General features: G+C 30.6%; 2 long non-coding RNA genes across 2 annotated transcripts; one reads left to right on the top strand and one right to left on the bottom strand.

Annotated features, from left to right (window-relative positions):
• Positions 1–3,263: 3,263 nt before the first annotated feature.
• Positions 3,264–13,176, bottom strand: LOC127701783 (uncharacterized). Its single transcript, XR_007982225.1, has 3 exons — positions 13,051–13,176; positions 6,465–6,644; positions 3,264–4,657 (listed from the first exon to the last, which is right to left on the bottom strand). It is a non-coding gene; the product is annotated as an uncharacterized LOC127701783 (long non-coding RNA).
• Positions 12,229–17,583, top strand: LOC127701782 (uncharacterized). Its single transcript, XR_007982224.1, has 3 exons — positions 12,229–12,629; positions 13,022–13,357; positions 16,946–17,583. It is a non-coding gene; the product is annotated as an uncharacterized LOC127701782 (long non-coding RNA).

Raw genomic sequence — 17,583 nt, 5'->3', positions numbered from 1 at the left:
TAATTGTTTTACAACTATATTGGCTTGCATTTCCGATGTTGCCTACATATAATTACATGTTGTGGCACTGCAACCTTCGGATGTTGCATTTTATATTCATTTAAATTTATTTCATTTCTTAGAACATTACCTGAGATCAACTTTGACCTCTAATTGTATATTTTATCCAGTAGAACTAATCAATAATTGATTGGCAACCTCGAGTCCTTCGATAGTAAAACTTTTTTAAAAAATCAAGTAAAAAATGTGGAACAAAATGTTTTGTTTTCAATTCAATGACATATTCACTGAAATTAGCGTAGTAGTAGGTCGATATTAGCTGGTTGCCACTAAAGAAGAACAAAATATGCTATTCAATAAATGACGATACATGTATATAATAAAGTCTATATGATGTGGCTTTTCAATATCACACACCGTATCAACCCGCAACCAATATAATCCCTCGAACATAGCTTTTGGGTTGAAACAGGTGTTAGATTAAAAAAGCCAGATGATATTTTCTATTTACACCATGTGAAAACAGAAAAAAATACGCAGTCCACAAAACACTAAATAGAAAACCAATTTTAGTATGTGCATCAGAAACTCCACCAAAAACCGGTAATCTGGACAGATGTACCATGAAAATCAGAATTTGATTTCCAAGCTGTAACCGAGGAATGAACTTGATTTTGTCATGAGAACCAATAGCATATGATTTGAAAGGAGTTTTATATTGTTGTATTATTTGGCTAAACCACATCAGATAAGAAACGTTTATGTGTATCTTTTGAGTTCAATGCCACATCTAGATAATACTGCAAGAAAATCAGTAGACGAGTGCGAGTATCTGTCTGCAGTGTCAGTAATAAGCATATGGAGTGGTTGGACGCATACACTGTTGTGAGTATGAAATATAGAACTTAAAATAAATACCCTTTGTAAAAGTCTTGACCTGAAAAAAATGTTATCTTCTGGAAGTGGTATGAAATGCATATTCATTTAATTTAGCAAATCAGGAGGCAAGTCTTTTTACTCTGCTGTTGTAGCTGTAGGAAAATATACAAAATTCCACAAAACAGGGTCATTTTGTTTTTAATTTCTGTAAAAAAGTCAAACTTTGTTATATCTTTTTGAGGATTTTGTTTAGAAGATGTGTAATCAGAAACACGGTGTTTTAGGCCTGACGATAAGTTTTCTATATGTATTATATACCTATATGGAGTTATTTCCTTTCAGAACGAAAGTTCATTCTTTTGAAGAAACAACATGGACGATACCAAGTTTCAATGAGATGTGATTCAAGGCATAAAATAATAATCAGGTCATTATTTACCACGATTAAAACGCAAACTACAGCGTACTTAAACATATTAGAATATAGCATTGTGCTCTGGACCAATGGAATTGTAGGTTTTGATGTCTCTTAACTGTTTAGAACATACTCACCCCTTCTCGTCCAATGAAAAGTCAGTTTTTTCCCTTCTAATTTTCATAGTACATGGCTTTCCATGCACTATAAAATGCTATACATGAATAACTTTTCATTGTAGATTAATTATGAAAGTGAACTCTTAATACCTTCTCTAACGGAGTGTACAATCCCCTGAGGCATTTTCCTTGGGAAAATAGCCTACTGATTAAAGATGAAAGAGAAAAGAATTATAATAAAAACATTTAGAACATTGCAAATCTTTATATTAATGGTACATATATATAACAAACAAAAAATAAAATAAAATAGGGGCAATGGTGTAGGTAAAATCATCTTTTATACAATTTTTATACCAGACATTCGAGTCGATTATTTTTTTCTCAAGAAAACAATGTCAGACTGCTGATATATAAAGCAAAGGATTTTTTTGAGAGAGAAAAACCCACAATACATGTACATTCATTAATAAAAAGTAAACATCTGATGTTGAATGGTCGTAATTTAAATATTTATGGAGTAAGTGTTATAATTATCAAAAAGTATTCAAATTTCAGAAAGCGGATCGATATAACATTGTGTGCTAATTAAAATCAAGAAATTTAAGGTATACTTAAAGTATTAAATTTTTACCTGATGTTAGTTATTACTGCCCAAAATCATTTATCAACTTGAAGGGATTACATTTTATGATTGAAATTGATTAAAAATTAAATAGTTAAACAAACAAAAAACAAAATAAGTTGAAGTTTACTGGTGCAGTAAAAGTTGGTATAGTTAAAGTTATGATTTTAATAATAATAAGTTCAAAATAAAATAAAGAATAGACATAATCAATGCAATGCAAAAGGAAAGAAAGAAAAAAAAACCCTTTAAACTAAATATAACTTAAATTTTAAAGGAATACGCGTACGCTTACAAAACTTCAGATTTCTGGATCCGCGGTTGGTAAGAATAGTGTTTACATATAGGGGTGAAATCAACCTTTGAATTACATATAAAGACAATTCATTTAAAAATTTAATTTGAATTAATTACCTTACGTAATGAAAACGTTTTTCTGAGTCAAATATTCGCTGTGGAGTCAACTTTAGTTGTAAGTAAAATTCAGAACTTATTGATTTGAACTGTAAATAAACGAAAAGATACTTCCTAACTGATAGATTACATGATTTACATTCATACTAACAATTAGGAAACTTAAACAATTTCTACCATTTCATCGTATTTGTTGTGTCATCTTATGCCTAAAACACTGTTTTAATAAACTTTCCCATATCATAAGATAGTTTTTACATTACCACGACTTATCCATAAATAAAATGCCTAAAAAGGAAGTCGTGCATTAATTATAAACGTTGCACTACAAATCAAACAAAATCTTGATGAAAGCGAATCAAGAGATTATTTGGGCCTGAGCACTTTACAGTATTATAAGTTTTACGAAAATGACAATCCCTTTCTTCATGATAACTACTCGTTAACGCTCGTTCTTAATCATGAAGAAAGGGATTATCATTCTTTTACATATACTTATTCATTGCTGTTGACAATTGGGGTTTTACTGTACAATTTTCTATCTTGAACAGTTTTTAAAAAGTTTATGCAGAAACAATCCTTATCTTCGTTCATTAGACTGTGTGACATAAATACTATTTATTCTATTATATGACAAAATATTCCTATTTAAGATAGGGGAACAGTCACGTTCTTTACAATAAGGGGTATAATATTTGATCCTGATTCTCATTTTTTGAAGAAAAAATTGTATTGCCAGGCATAAAAGAGAAAACAAATATTCTTAAAAATTGGTTAAAAATTGTTGAAAAAAAAATCTGCTTTTCAGTGATAAAAATGTCGTGAAACAAGAGAAAAAAATTAAATATAGCACCCCCTTTATGTGGCTTATATGATGAATTACTTACAAAGTGACTTGTATATTTTTCATCATCCTAAAATCCATTTGCTTCTTACTTCATGCAATTACTGTAACATTTATATAGTAACTGGACAGTGATTTCTAACGTTTATATCTAGATGATTCATCAGTGAGTTTTATTTCACATTAAAATGAGCCGTAGGGCGTGTTTATACCTAAACGTTTACTAAAAGAATATCCCACTTCAATGATATTGGTAAAATAGGACACAATTCCTAAAAATAACACACCTCGTGGTGTCAGGATTGCCTCTCTACGGTCGGTCTTTCATTTGATCAATCCTGACACCCTTCAGTGTGTTTTACGACAAGAAAAACCTTAAATATGCATTATCTATAACATATTTTTATTATGATTGATATTGGAATCATATACAGCGTCCTGGTATTTGTGAGTATAGCATTGTATGCATATCTTGTCATATTTATATCTATTTTGCAGTCGGAAAGCTGACCCCGGTTTGATCCTATTTCTGAAGACAACAATGGAAGTCATATTTGGACACTTTTTTGGACATTTTTGTTGAAACCAGATGGTTTCCTTCAATTCGTCCTAAAAAGTGAAATCAAAGTATTCTGTACGTTATAAATGACAATTGTGTATACTTTTTAGAAGTTCTAACATAAAACATATTTTGATTAAATGTACTGAATTGGAATACTAAGCTTTCAAATACGAGCTTGTTATTCGTCGCGTCATTTTTTTTCTACAAAGCAGTTGAAATTTCTTCCTTAACTTCTAGAAAACATATGCTGATTTTAAATTATGTAATGAGGCTTTCTATGAACTGTCCTGTGTCAAATTTGTGACGCTTAATATGCTGTAATCATGGTAATAAGCAAATGTGTGGCTTGCTTTCCAACTGTTGTACAACATTCTTCTAGCTTTTCTGGTTTTGTCTGGGGTATATTCTGGCATTGTTTTGCCGAAACTAAGTTCTAACACATTAAATAACCAGCTAGTGTCGCGAACAAAGATTGTTTTGTTTGTAATCCCTATTTGGTCTAAATGTGACAAATATTTTGAATATAAAGTAGATAGCATTACAGGTTTGTCTTCTAGAAAATCATTGTGCACCTAAAACATTTCTTTTTGTAACACACCATATCTACATAACTATTACCTTGTTCAAACTGGCTACGTTTTTTTTTTCTAATACCGTATTAATTGAATTTGTCATGTAGCATCTTCCTTTTAATATTTCATTAAATGTTTTGTAACAATGCATACAGATGACTGTTTTGTGGATTGTATAGCAGTTTCTTTAAAATCAGCATGAGAACTGAGGGTATTAAAGTGTATTTCTGAAATAGAAGCATATCTGCCTTTAATTGTTTTATCACATGCAATGCATATATTCTGAAATCGACAGTCGTTTTTATCCATTTACAGTAATGTTGATGATAATGAAATATGTAAATGATTACCTAAAGGTTTGAATATTTGATTTAATCAAAAAAAAATCAAAATTCGAACTATTGTGTTGTGAATACTGTTATTGCTATTCATGTAATGACAAAATTGTAAAACGCATGGTAAATCATCTGAAACTGGAGACAATGAATAGTTTTTGTTTTATTGCTGCGTTTGATTTTGGCAGGTGGACTGTCATTAGTACTTGTCTTCTGCTTTTGAAATGTCATTTTCATTTTAAGTTCACATTTTTTGCAAATACAGAAAAATGCACAAAACTCTGGCAGGGTTCTCTTTTTTATTGGAGGTGAATGTATGTGGACAAAGGTAATTTGCAAGGGTCGGATGCTTTCTCAGGGTGGACAGACGGACAGTTCGATGGTAATCCTGGCATATTTACGGCTTTTACTTAAAAATTAAGCCAAAAATGAAAATACTCAACGTTTTATATTGAGACTGAAGCTAATCATGTGTATTGTTGAATAATAAATCATAACGGTAAAATGATGGCTTGAATTTCGGAAATCTGAAAGATAAGATTTGCAACTTTAATATAGGATTGAAATTATTACTAACAAAGTTTGGATACGCAAACGTCAAGTTGTCAGAAAATTGCTCCAAACCGGAAGTGGGAACATTTCTATTCTTTTTTTTTTTTTTTTTTACATTCGTCCTATAGTTGAAAAGAAATACACAAATGTTTAAGTTTCAAGAGAAAACTCGAATTTGGTTAATAATCATAATTTTTGTGGAATTTTTTTCGGGAAAGGAACTGCAGCGCCCTCAAATTAAGTCTGTATACTATTGTTGCTGATAAAGTATGACGACAACGGACGTTACAAATGACTTCCTTCCAACTGTGAACAGTACTGTATATCAATGTTTATGTGTCACGGTCATGTGTGTGACTTCCGTCCAACAGTGAACAGTACTGTATATCAATGTTTATGTGTCATGGTCGTGTTTGTGACTTCCTTCCAACTGTGAACAGTACTGTATATCAATGTGTATGTGTCACGGTCGTGTTTTTGACTTCCTTCAAACTGTGAATAGTACTGTATATCAATGTGTATGTGTCACGGTCGTGTTTGTGACTTCCTTCTAACTGTGAACAGTACTGTATATCAATGTTTATGTGTCACGGTCGTGTTTGTGACTTCCTTCCAACTGTAAACAGTACTGTGTATCAATGTGTATGTGTCACGGTCGTGTTTGTGCATACAAATAAGCGGATAAGAAAACAAATTATGTATATTAATATTTGATGTCAAGGTAATAAACAAATAAAAGGCAGTGGAAGAAAACATTCATTTCCCTTGGCTAAGGGAGACATGCAGATCTGTTCACCCTTGAGAAATATGAAGTTTCTTTGGTGAACAAATCTTCATATCTCCTTCAGGCGCGGGCAATAAATGAATAATGTTCTACTATATATCAGACATGGGGTAATTGCAATATGTAGTTGTAATTGACCATAATTAATTACAATTTCTCAATTAATTGAATGTAATGTGTAATTGAGCATTTATTTCAATTACAATTACAAGTAAGATATTTTTGTTTGTAATCCCTATTTGGTCTAAATGTGACAAATATTTTGAATATAAAGTAGATAGCATTACAGGTTTGTCTTCAAGAAAATCATTGTGAACCTAAAACATTTCTTTTTGTAACACACCGTATCTACATAACTATTACCTTGTTCAAACTGGCTACGTTTTTTTTCTAATACCGTATTAATTGAATTTGTCATGTAGCATCTTGCTTTTAATACTTCATTAAATGTTTTGTAACAATGCATACAGATGACTGTTTTTGTGGATTGTGTAGCAGTTTCTTTAAAATCAGCATGAGAACTGAGGGTATTAAAGTGTATTTCTGAAATAGAAACATATCTGCCTTTAATTGTTTTATCACATGCAATGCATATATTCTGAAATCGACAGTCGTTTTTATCCATTTACAGTAATGTTGATGATAATGAAATATGTAATTGATTACCTAAAGATTTGAATATTTGATTTAATCAAAAAAAAAACATCAAAAGTTCGAACTATTGTGTTGTGGATACTGTTATTGCTATTCATGTAATGACAAAATTGTAAAACGCATGGTAAATCATCTGAAACTGGAGACAATTAATAGTTTTTGTTTTATTGCTGCGTTTGATTTTGGCAGGTGGACTGTCATTAGTACTTGTCTTCTGCTTTTGAAATGTCATTTTCATTTTAAGTTCACATCTTTTGCAAATACAGAAAAATGCACAGAACTCTGGCAGGGTTCTCTTTTTTATCGGAGGTGAATGTATGTGGACAAAGGTACTTTGCAAGGATTTGATGCTTTCTCAGTGGACAGACGGACAGTTCGATTGTAATCCTGGTGCCGGTTTCACGAAGCTATCCTAAGACCTGTCATAAGATATATCTTAGGACATGTCTTATGATCCTCTTATGACTATCCTAGGACATATCTCAGACCTCGCCTCGAAGCTGTCTTAGGATGATCTTAGCAAAGATATCATAAACCTGTCGCAAGTTCTTTAAATTTTTAAATATTAACATTGATTTATGGAAAAATTCATGTAAATGTAGTATGTATTTCCCATAAATTACTAAGTGTATTGATAATTAGATAGTTTGCAAAATCAATATAAAAAATAAGTGTAATTTATATAAATAATCTATTGATAATATACTAATATACATATGAACTTTAAATACAAAATCGAGAAAAAGGAATAAAATTATAATTTTTTTTTTGTATAAGTGAGTTGAATTCAATTTGTCACTGTATCGGTTATAATAGGGTTAAAGGATAAAATCGTGCATTCTTGATACCAATACATCGAATGTTTATTGTTGACAAATCATGACAATCCGTCAACCAAAAAAGATTTAGTTGTGAGCCGGAAAAGGAGAATGGATAATTAGATAATAATAAGATAATTTACAAAATTAATATAAAAAATTAGTGTAATTTGTATAAATAAACTTATGACTATCCTAAGACCATCATAAGACACCTCTCGTGTAGTCCTAACTTTATGACCAACTTTAAGAGGTGTCCTAATTTAGGACCACTTTGTGAAACCCATTTAGGACTAAGATATGTCGTAAGACCATCCTAAGACATGTCTTAGTCCTAAGACAGCTTCGTGAAACTGGCCCCTGGCATATTTACGGCTTTTACTTAAAAATTAAGCCAAAAATGGAAATACTCAATGTTTTATATTGAGACTGAAGCTAATCATGTGTATTGTTGAATAATAAATCATAACGGTAAAATGATGGCTTGAATTTCGGAAATCTGAAAGATAGGATTTGCAACTTTAATATAGGATTGAAATTATTACTAACAAAGTTTGGATACGCAAACGTCAAGTTGTCAGAAAATTGCTCCATACCGGAAGTGGGAACATTTCTATTCTTTTTTTTTTTTTTTTACATTCGTCCTATAGTTGAAAAGAAATACACAAATGTTTAAGTTTCAAGAGAAAACTCGAATTTGGTTAATAATCATAATTTTTGTGGAATTTTTTTCGGGAAAGGAACTGCAGCGCCCTCAAATAAGTTCGGCTACTGATGATGCTGATAAAGCTTGACGACAACGGACGTTACAAATGACTTCCTTCCAACTGTGAACAGTACTGTATATCAATGTTTATGTGTAACGGTCGTGTTTGTGACTTCCTTCCAACTGTGAACAGTACTGTATATCAATGTTTATGTGTCATGGTCGTGTTTGTGACTTCCTTCCAACTGTGAACAGTACTTTATATCAATGTTTATGTGTCAAGGTCGTGTTTGTGACTTCCTTCCATCTGTGAACAGTACTGTATATCAATGTTTATTTGTCACGGTCGTGTTTGTGCATACAAATAAGCGGATAAGAAAAAAATGTATGTATATTAATATTTGATGTCAAGGTTATAAACAAATTAAAGGCAGTAGAAGAAAACATTCATTTCCCTTTGCTAAGGGAGACATGAAGATTTGTTCACCCTTGAGAAATATGAAGTTTCTTTGGTGAACAAATCTTCATATCTCCTTCAGGCGCGGGCAATAAATGAATAATGTTCTACTATAAACCAGACATGGTGTAATTGAAATATGTAATTGTAATTGACCATAATTAATTACAATTTCTCAATTAATTGAATGTAATGTGTAATTGAGCATTTTTTTCAATTACAAGTAATTGAAAGTAATGAATTACATAGCCAAAATTGTCATTTGAAATTTTGGATTAGAGAGATCGAATCTTGTGTTTTCTCAAAAAATGATGAAACGCCATGACCTTAGTAAATGTAGTTAGCTGACAAAGCAAACCCTACACAGTATACTTTGTGTAATTACACAACCATCGGAGATTCTTTGTTTTGTATTGAATGAACAAAACATAAAAAGGAAGAAAAAAAATATTGTAGAAACATGCCATAATTTGTGTTTAAAAGAAACCATTAGTAAGCCACTGTCTTATATCTTTAATTAGCTTGCTACCTACATGTATAGTCAGATAGATATTGTTAGACATCAACTTTAAACGACAAGGTCAATCAATAAATATAACCTATGGCTATTTGTTTTATTATAAACTATATTATGACTGTTTTACAACAGTTATGTTTGTGCACGTTACACAGGTGTTAAGCCAATTAGAGAGAGATAAATAAACCCCTAGGTACATGATTTTTTTCAATATCAAGTAATTGTGATTAAAACTAAAGTATATTTTTTTAATCAGGCTTTCTAAATCATTTCTTTAGGAAAAATAATGTTATTAGGTTGTGATCAAAATAAAAATTAATTTCAAAATATTAAAATTAAGGCTCTCTTTTTGTTTAAAATATAAAATTTCAATAGGTAATTAAAATAAAATTAATATTTTAAAAATAATAAATAATCCTTTTTATCATTTTGAGCATTAAATTTAACCAGACCACTAGTCCAAATGATTCCTGATAGATAAAGTATTACGTGCATTTCAGATTAATGTATGTTTTTTTCTTTATTCTCGTAACACACCAGATATCTTAATTCTTCTTTGATACTGACTGAATTTGAAAATAGTTGCTGTAGATCTCATTTGTTATTACTATCAAGCAATTTATAATACTTATTATGTACATATCATAGAATAAATGCATGTTTTCAATATTTTATCTAAATTTTACTTTCAAAATTAATTGAAAAGTAATTAATTACATTGGTAAAAAAGTCAACTGTAATGTGTAATCTAATTTAAATTATTAAATGAAGTTATCGAGAGTGGATAAATATTAATATCCAACAAGATAAAGCGGTAGAATTCTGTTTCTCTAAATGATCTCTGGAAAATGACCAGTTCGGAATAAAACTGACGGGGAAGTTAACCTGAATCAAGCTGACAGTCACTTTTAGCAGCCAGTCAAGCTAGCAACCACTTTTTTTCTGGCAGCCAAATATTATGATATGTCTAAAACCAAAACACTGTATAAACCTCAAACGTTCCAGAAATTGCAAAATCTTAGCTATACATAATAGCACATCGTATGACAGCGGAATTTGACGTCTTGTTGTGATTCTCTTTGGATGGCAATTCATTTTTTATACCAGTGATGCAGGCAGCCAATTTTTCGGAGGCCGCTGTTTGTTTAATACAAAAAACAAGAATGTACAATTTAATATCGTCGTTTTTTTTTTCTTTCTTTTTCTCGATTGTTTATTCCTTAAGATTAGGAGGTATAGAAACAATCTAAGAATAGAAAATAAATAATCTAAGTACAACTACCACTGTTAATATTTGATTTAAGTAAATTGTGATAAACTGTGTAACTGTGTTATAAAAATACTTTCATTGAACTGAATCGTCCTGAATATGCATGAAATATTTGCCACTGGACGTTAAGCAACCAACAATCAATCAATCAATCATTGAACTGAATAAGAAAAATGCAGTAGCTGGAAAAAAATGGCTGCTAGCTTGATTGGCTGCTATAAGTGGCCGCCAGCTTCAGTCTGGTGTGAAATTACACAAAGCCGGTGGCGGGGAAACAAATTAATCAAATGTGGTAATATCAAATTATGATAAAACCGGTTATAACCGCTTTATTGCATACATATGTAGCATATAAATGATGCATTGCTATATATTTGAAAATAAGAAATGAAAAATAAAAAAAAAATAACTGCAATGGTTAATTATAGTGTCAAAGATCAAATCCTCTAGTAATTAGTAAGGAAAAAACTAGAGCATTACAGTCGCAACAAATTATTAAATACATGAACATATTTATCACCAACTATACGTGTAACAGGTAAATGGTTGATTTTAAACGATATTTACAGCCCTATAGCATATGCATTACTGTCTTCTACAGGTTTCACTGAGTTAAAACTTCCTAGACAATAGACAACCATGATAGAAGCACACAATATAATAAATATATTACTATCTTTCAAGATTAACTTCCAAAACAAGAAAATGGAAAATGGACACGACAACAAGGTAACTTTGTTTCTCAATAGCAATAATGATGTTGTATATTACACAAGAAAGATTGTTCCTCGACAAAGTAAAAGTGTCAATTCTTTCAGTTAAAAAAATAATAATGCATGTCCTCGCTTTACTAATAATAGCCTTGACAATTTAGGAGATTTCGGCCAAATTTAGTAGATGATAACGGTAGAAACCCTAAATAAAATAACGGAAGTCTACAGATTAGCAAAAATCAGTTTTACAATTGACTATTCATCGATTTTTTTCTAGAAGTAAAAGGAAAAAAGAAGGCTACCAATGACAACAATTTAAAATTCATTCACTTATAAAAAAGTTAATGTTAAACGAATTCAAAAAATTAATAATTCGAAATAACAATCATCGAGAGTACGTGTTATTCTTCCAATGAATTTGTTGTTCATAGACATTTGAAGGGTTTACATCAAGATGTAGTACTTGACCTGATTTCATCTTTGATGGGATCAATTATGAACTGAAAATTTGAATCTACAACTCTATCGCAGAATATGTCTGAATGTATATATAAGAATGCAATAAACATACAAATATACATTAACTTGATTTTGATGAATTACGGATCATTTTGTCTTTGTGCAGTGATAAATATTACTAATCGAAATCACTAATGAAACAAATTATCCTATGCACCTATGAGGTTCGTTTTAAATCTTTCTTCAGAAGTATTGTACAAGACAAATATTGAATCAATGTATATCTGCATATCTAATGGTTTTTTTTAATTGAATAAGTAGCAACAAGGTTATTTTTTATAACGAAGCGATGCTACAAAAGATACAACAACTTTAAATTAAATAAAAAATCTCGTATGAATGACTGATTAATGTTTGCTTTTATTAAAACATCTAGGTGCAATTTAGCCATGTATATTAAGAATAAATGGAACAGTAAATAATTAAAAACGGGAGTTTGTAAATAAACATGGTACATATAGAGTATTACGGATTTATAGGGAAATGAACATGTGTTAGTTTATGATAGTGCAATCGTAATATATCATAAAGATGCAGAGGAACATGTTCTTTTAACGGAATAACGTTTAACTTTGCATCTTTGACAAGGAAACTACAGCACAATATTTACAACCGGATTTTATATAAATGCACATTCTTGACCTTTTCCTGAGCTATAAAGGATATCGCGGTCTTAAATTACATGTTACCTGGTGCAAATTGTCTCTAAGGATATATATGTGACATAACACATTTATTTATCATTTACTGGAAGTATCATGTGGTGTAATTAAATGATTCTTATAATATAGTCTCAACATCCTGCAGCCATCAGTAATATAAACAACGCAATTGTTATTCTTACGAGATAAAAAAGAAACATTCCACGAAAAAGGTAATATTTTTTTCCTTCTGCAAGTTGTATAATTGAAATATTTTTTTTATTTTTTTATTTTCACTATTTAAGTTATGTGACTTTAATATCTTCCTTCTATTTTATGTTTACTACACATCTCGGTTTAGTTAGTTTTTATTTGATTAGTATATTATATGAATCATTTAGACATGGCTGTTCATCTTAAAACATTTTAGCAATATCTAACTGTACAAGACTAACAATTTAATAGCCATAATTTTGTTTTCAAATAATAAATGTTAAATATCTTGCTCAAATTACATAAGCTCTTAAAAGTTAGCATTTCATTGTTGGAAAAATACTGTTATACTTAACTTATATCTGTACATAATCCTATTCCTTTTACATATGTATATTTTGCTTTTTTCTAGATGCTGTTGGTTAATTTCTGTATGTTTACCTTTTTGCCATGGTTAATGGCTGTACACATTCATGATGATTTTGTTACTGTTGTTTTAAAAGATTGTTATTCGTACGAAAATATGGACAATGCCTTAACCATGGGGACTGTGGAACAAATGAAGTGTTTGCAGCATCATATTTTAAATTTATATGACGGTAATATCAGACTCAACCCAATCGATTTGCTTCTTATCCATGTCAGCATGACGCATTTAAAGAATGGTGAGCCACTAACGCTGGATATATCATCGATAATCAAGACGAAAACATTTGATCCTCTTCCAAACACATCTGTTCACCTATCGGTAAGACGAATACAATATAATGACTTTACTGTATTAGGTAATCGTTTACAAATAAAATGTCTTCCTAACATTACTTTGTAATGGTTTAGTTGCTAAATTTTAATCTTTGACCTATTTATAAACCATAATTTAAACAAATGTTTTTGAGACGGTTAATAGTTACTTATTCGTAATTAGAAGTGCTTTGTTAACACAGTTTATTTGTTGAAAGCAACACAATGAATTTGAAACAAGAAAACCGTACCTCTGATTATATACTTGAAGAAACGTTTCATATCATGGCTATATCGAACTATAAAATTTCCATAAATGTATGTGGAGAGAGAAAGAGAAAAGGAAAAGAGAGATAGAAGACAACATGGAATGGAATGCGTGTATCCTTGTGTTTTGTTACTGTTTTTGACATTTTAAGGAATCTGGGTTTTTTTTTATATAATCAACCTTTTTTTTTATAAAAAAAGTTAAATAAAACTATTCTGTTTGTATATTAGTCTAGATGAGCCCCTTCTACAATTATCTATATCTATTATATACCTGTATACCATTGAGCGTGTACCATTGACGTCTTTTAAGCCATTTTCTGCGTAGAGAACAGCCTAAGTCAAATGATATACAAGAGTTCTAACCTGCCTAATCACTCATTCCACATACACTTAATTTAAAACTTATGTAAATCGTTTCACCCTCTCCCTCTGTCATTTTCAAACCAAGAATAATCTCAGTGTGACAATTTGAAAACATTTAAACATGTTTACATCCTTACTTTATAAGCTGGCAATGGTCCAAGGATGGAAGTAGCTATAACAGAAAAATGGGAGTCTTCTGAAGAATAGTCTTCAGCTGTCAAAGAACTCTTGTAACTGATAAATATGAAGGTGTTCAAACCATTTTTTCTGTATTGATATTTTCAAAATCCTCGTTTCTAAGTTCTGCTTCGTACACAAATGTCTCTATCATAAATCGATTTTGTCTTCGAATCCGCATTTATACTTGCAATATTGACTCTGCCTTTTGGAATTCTTACTGTCTGCACCAAGCTTCTCCCCACAGAGTCATGGAACTCTAAGTTGACATTTGCAACAAAGCAAAGTTAGTTTTTTTAAATATCAGAACAAATGGCAATAATTAGAATTCAGTTGCGATATTCGTAACTTGTCGTATTGAGGAATCACTTTTTCATTATAACAATGAAACTGTTTTTCGTTTTGTGCCTAGTTATATTGTCTTCTTACGACAACACCACTGTAACCAAGGAGGATAACAATGTCGCGAATGATTCAATAGATATACAAGTTTAAGATGGCATTTTAAAGAATATGTTTTCATCCATGGAAACATGCTTAGATTGTAATATATATGAACAGATAAAATGCTGTAAATAGCTTTTGATAATTCTAAATGTAGGAAAGATTTCTTGATATATTTTAAGAAAAGGAGTAGCCTAAGGGCCAATTTCCCCTGAATTTATTTCAGACCAAAGCCATTTTCTATCTGTACTTTAATGTATAGTATCACAGCCTAACAAAAGTATGTCTTTACATTATTTCTAAACGGATCAAATAATTATAAACGCCTAAACCAAATATCGTAACATTTCGAGATTTTGACAATTTTGAGAATTTAACCCAAAAATGTACAAGAAGGACATCGTTAATAAAACCTTAATTATGTTGAAAGTAAAGCTTTGTATTGTCCTTCGATAAAATTTTAATTTCTTTTGGTTATTGGTGTCCTTCGGTGGAAAATTTGACAAAAAACATGTTATATGTTCAATTTGTATCAAAATGCCTTTTACAGCGCTGAATAACTTCTTGATTTAATGGACATAAGTTAAATTGTGAAACGAATTTTAAGCATTTGATATATTATATTTAGACTGTTGAATATTCAATTTCTGGTAGGATTTGGCAACTTTCAGATTTTGTCGAAAGAACTTATATTATGTTCATGGTTGTGTTGACCCTGTGACTGAAACGATCCAGGGGGTTGGTTATACATACTCTTTTATTGTGACAGTTAAGTTGCAGAAGAAAATTTAAGAAAATTAAGACAAAAGTCAACGAATTGCAAGTATACGACGAAAAATGCATAACTTAATTGCTTTTATTTTATTAATATTTCTAATGTCTTTCCGTCGTCGTCGTCGTTTTTTTTTTTTTTTTTTTTTTTGACTTATGGTTTGTTATTGCCTCCTTGGTATATTCTCTCCTCTTTTTTGGCAAAACACATGTTTGATTTATTTTTATAACTCACACTCATTAACATAAGTTTATCATTATAATGTACATTGGAATTTATTCCAATAAGTATATGATATATATATATGTTTTGAAAAGTAGTATAAGTAAGGGATCAAATACCATTGGTTAATTGGGAGAGAAATGTTTTTCAATGACATTGAAGTACAAAATTTTCTTATTTTTAAAAAAGTCCAACCTTTTATTTATACTAATTTTCAACCATTGTTATATATTTACTTTTTGAAACATTTTTTTAATGAAATCAAAAAATGCATATAAAAACATACCCTAAACAATATATGATTGTTCGGTGCCTTGCAAGAGAATTCATAAAAAAAACATGTACTGAATAAATTAGGAATGTTTGGTTCATTAAAAGACAATTCATATAAAACATGTCCTTAACAAATTAGATATGTTCGAGTCATTATAAAAGACAATTCATATAAAACATGCCCTTAATAAATTAGGAATGTTCGGTTCATTATAAGACAATTCATATAAAACATGCCCTTAATAAATTAGGAATGTTCGGTTCATTATAGGACAATTCATTTAAAATATGCCCTTCACAAATTATGAATGTTTTGTTCATTATAAGAAAGATCATAAAAAACATGCCCTTAGCAAATTATGAATGTTCGGTTCATTATAAGACAATTCATTTATAAATGCCCTCAACAAATTATGAATGCTCGGTTCATTATAAGAAAGTTCATATAAAACATGCCCTTAACAAATTATGATTTTGATTTTTGATTTTTGGTGTTTTAACGCCACTTTTAAGCACCGCTTTTGGGCTATTTCGTGGCGGCCAGTTTTTATTAGTGGAGGAAACCGGAGTGCCCGGAGAAAACCACCGACCTTCGATAGGAAAACTGACAATCCTAGTCAATTAAGATTGGAGTCGAGTGCACCCGCACGAGCGGGGTTCGAACTCACAACCTCAGGGTTGACTGGCTAGTGATTACAGAAGTAACTACTTAGACCACTCGGCCACCGAGACCCCTAACAACAAATTATGAATGTTCGGTTCATTATAAGACAATTCATATAATTCATGCCCTTTACAAATTATGAATGCTCGGTTCATTATGAGAAAGTTCATATAAAACATGCCTTAATAAATTATAAATGTTCGATGCCTTAAAAGACAATTCATATAAAACATGCCTTTAATATTTTATGAATGTTCAGTGCCTTATAAGATAATTCAGAATGTTCATCATTAGTGCACACCGAACAGGTATGGTAGGTCAAACGAGTGCAACAATGTACAAAGACTTGTTATTTATGCACGTCAATTGGAAATATATTAATTAGCTATAGCTTCAAATCTATGTTTCAGGATTTGATAAAGCGAAGAGTCAAAAGGTCGAGGAGATATAGATATGGACGTACACAATATACACCATCAGAATTACCAGACTCCGATCTTCAAAGGATTCTTAGAGATATCTTAGATTCACCTGCGCCTATTATTAAGAAGCCTTTTCGTATTCATCATAACTTAACAGACTCACGAACGCATAATACATCACCTAAAACTTCTAAGGAACATCCTGTCAATCTCAAAAACTTAATGTCATATGTCAAACGTCATTATCCAAACTTTCGAGAAACCGATTATCAAAGGCTTATTCAAAAGATCAAAGACTCACCTGCACCTAATATTAAGAAACGATTTGAGACCAAAGAATCCATGGTAGATCCAAGAACCTATCGTCATCATAAAAAATCTGATGACACAGGCAGGAGAAGGAAATCGTATAGATATTCAGGCTATAGAACAACTGGGTGAAATACATGTATTGATGAAGGTAGCATTAAATGATGTATGAATACTTTATAATGTTACTGACTTATGATTGTGAACTAACTAATTGCTTTTAAATTTGTTGCATTTATGTTTTATGTAATTTGTATTTTGTTTGCCACAAGCTGTACTTATGCTTTACGACAATAAAGATAAAGATAAATATATAA

The sequence above is a fragment of the Mytilus californianus genome, unplaced genomic scaffold (assembly GCF_021869535.1).
Source record: "Mytilus californianus isolate M0D057914Y unplaced genomic scaffold, xbMytCali1.0.p SCAF_5, whole genome shotgun sequence".
Lineage (NCBI taxonomy): Eukaryota > Metazoa > Mollusca > Bivalvia > Mytilida > Mytilidae > Mytilus > Mytilus californianus.
The sequence above is the reverse complement of the archived record's forward strand: the minus strand, read 5'-3'. Positions and strand labels throughout refer to the sequence as shown.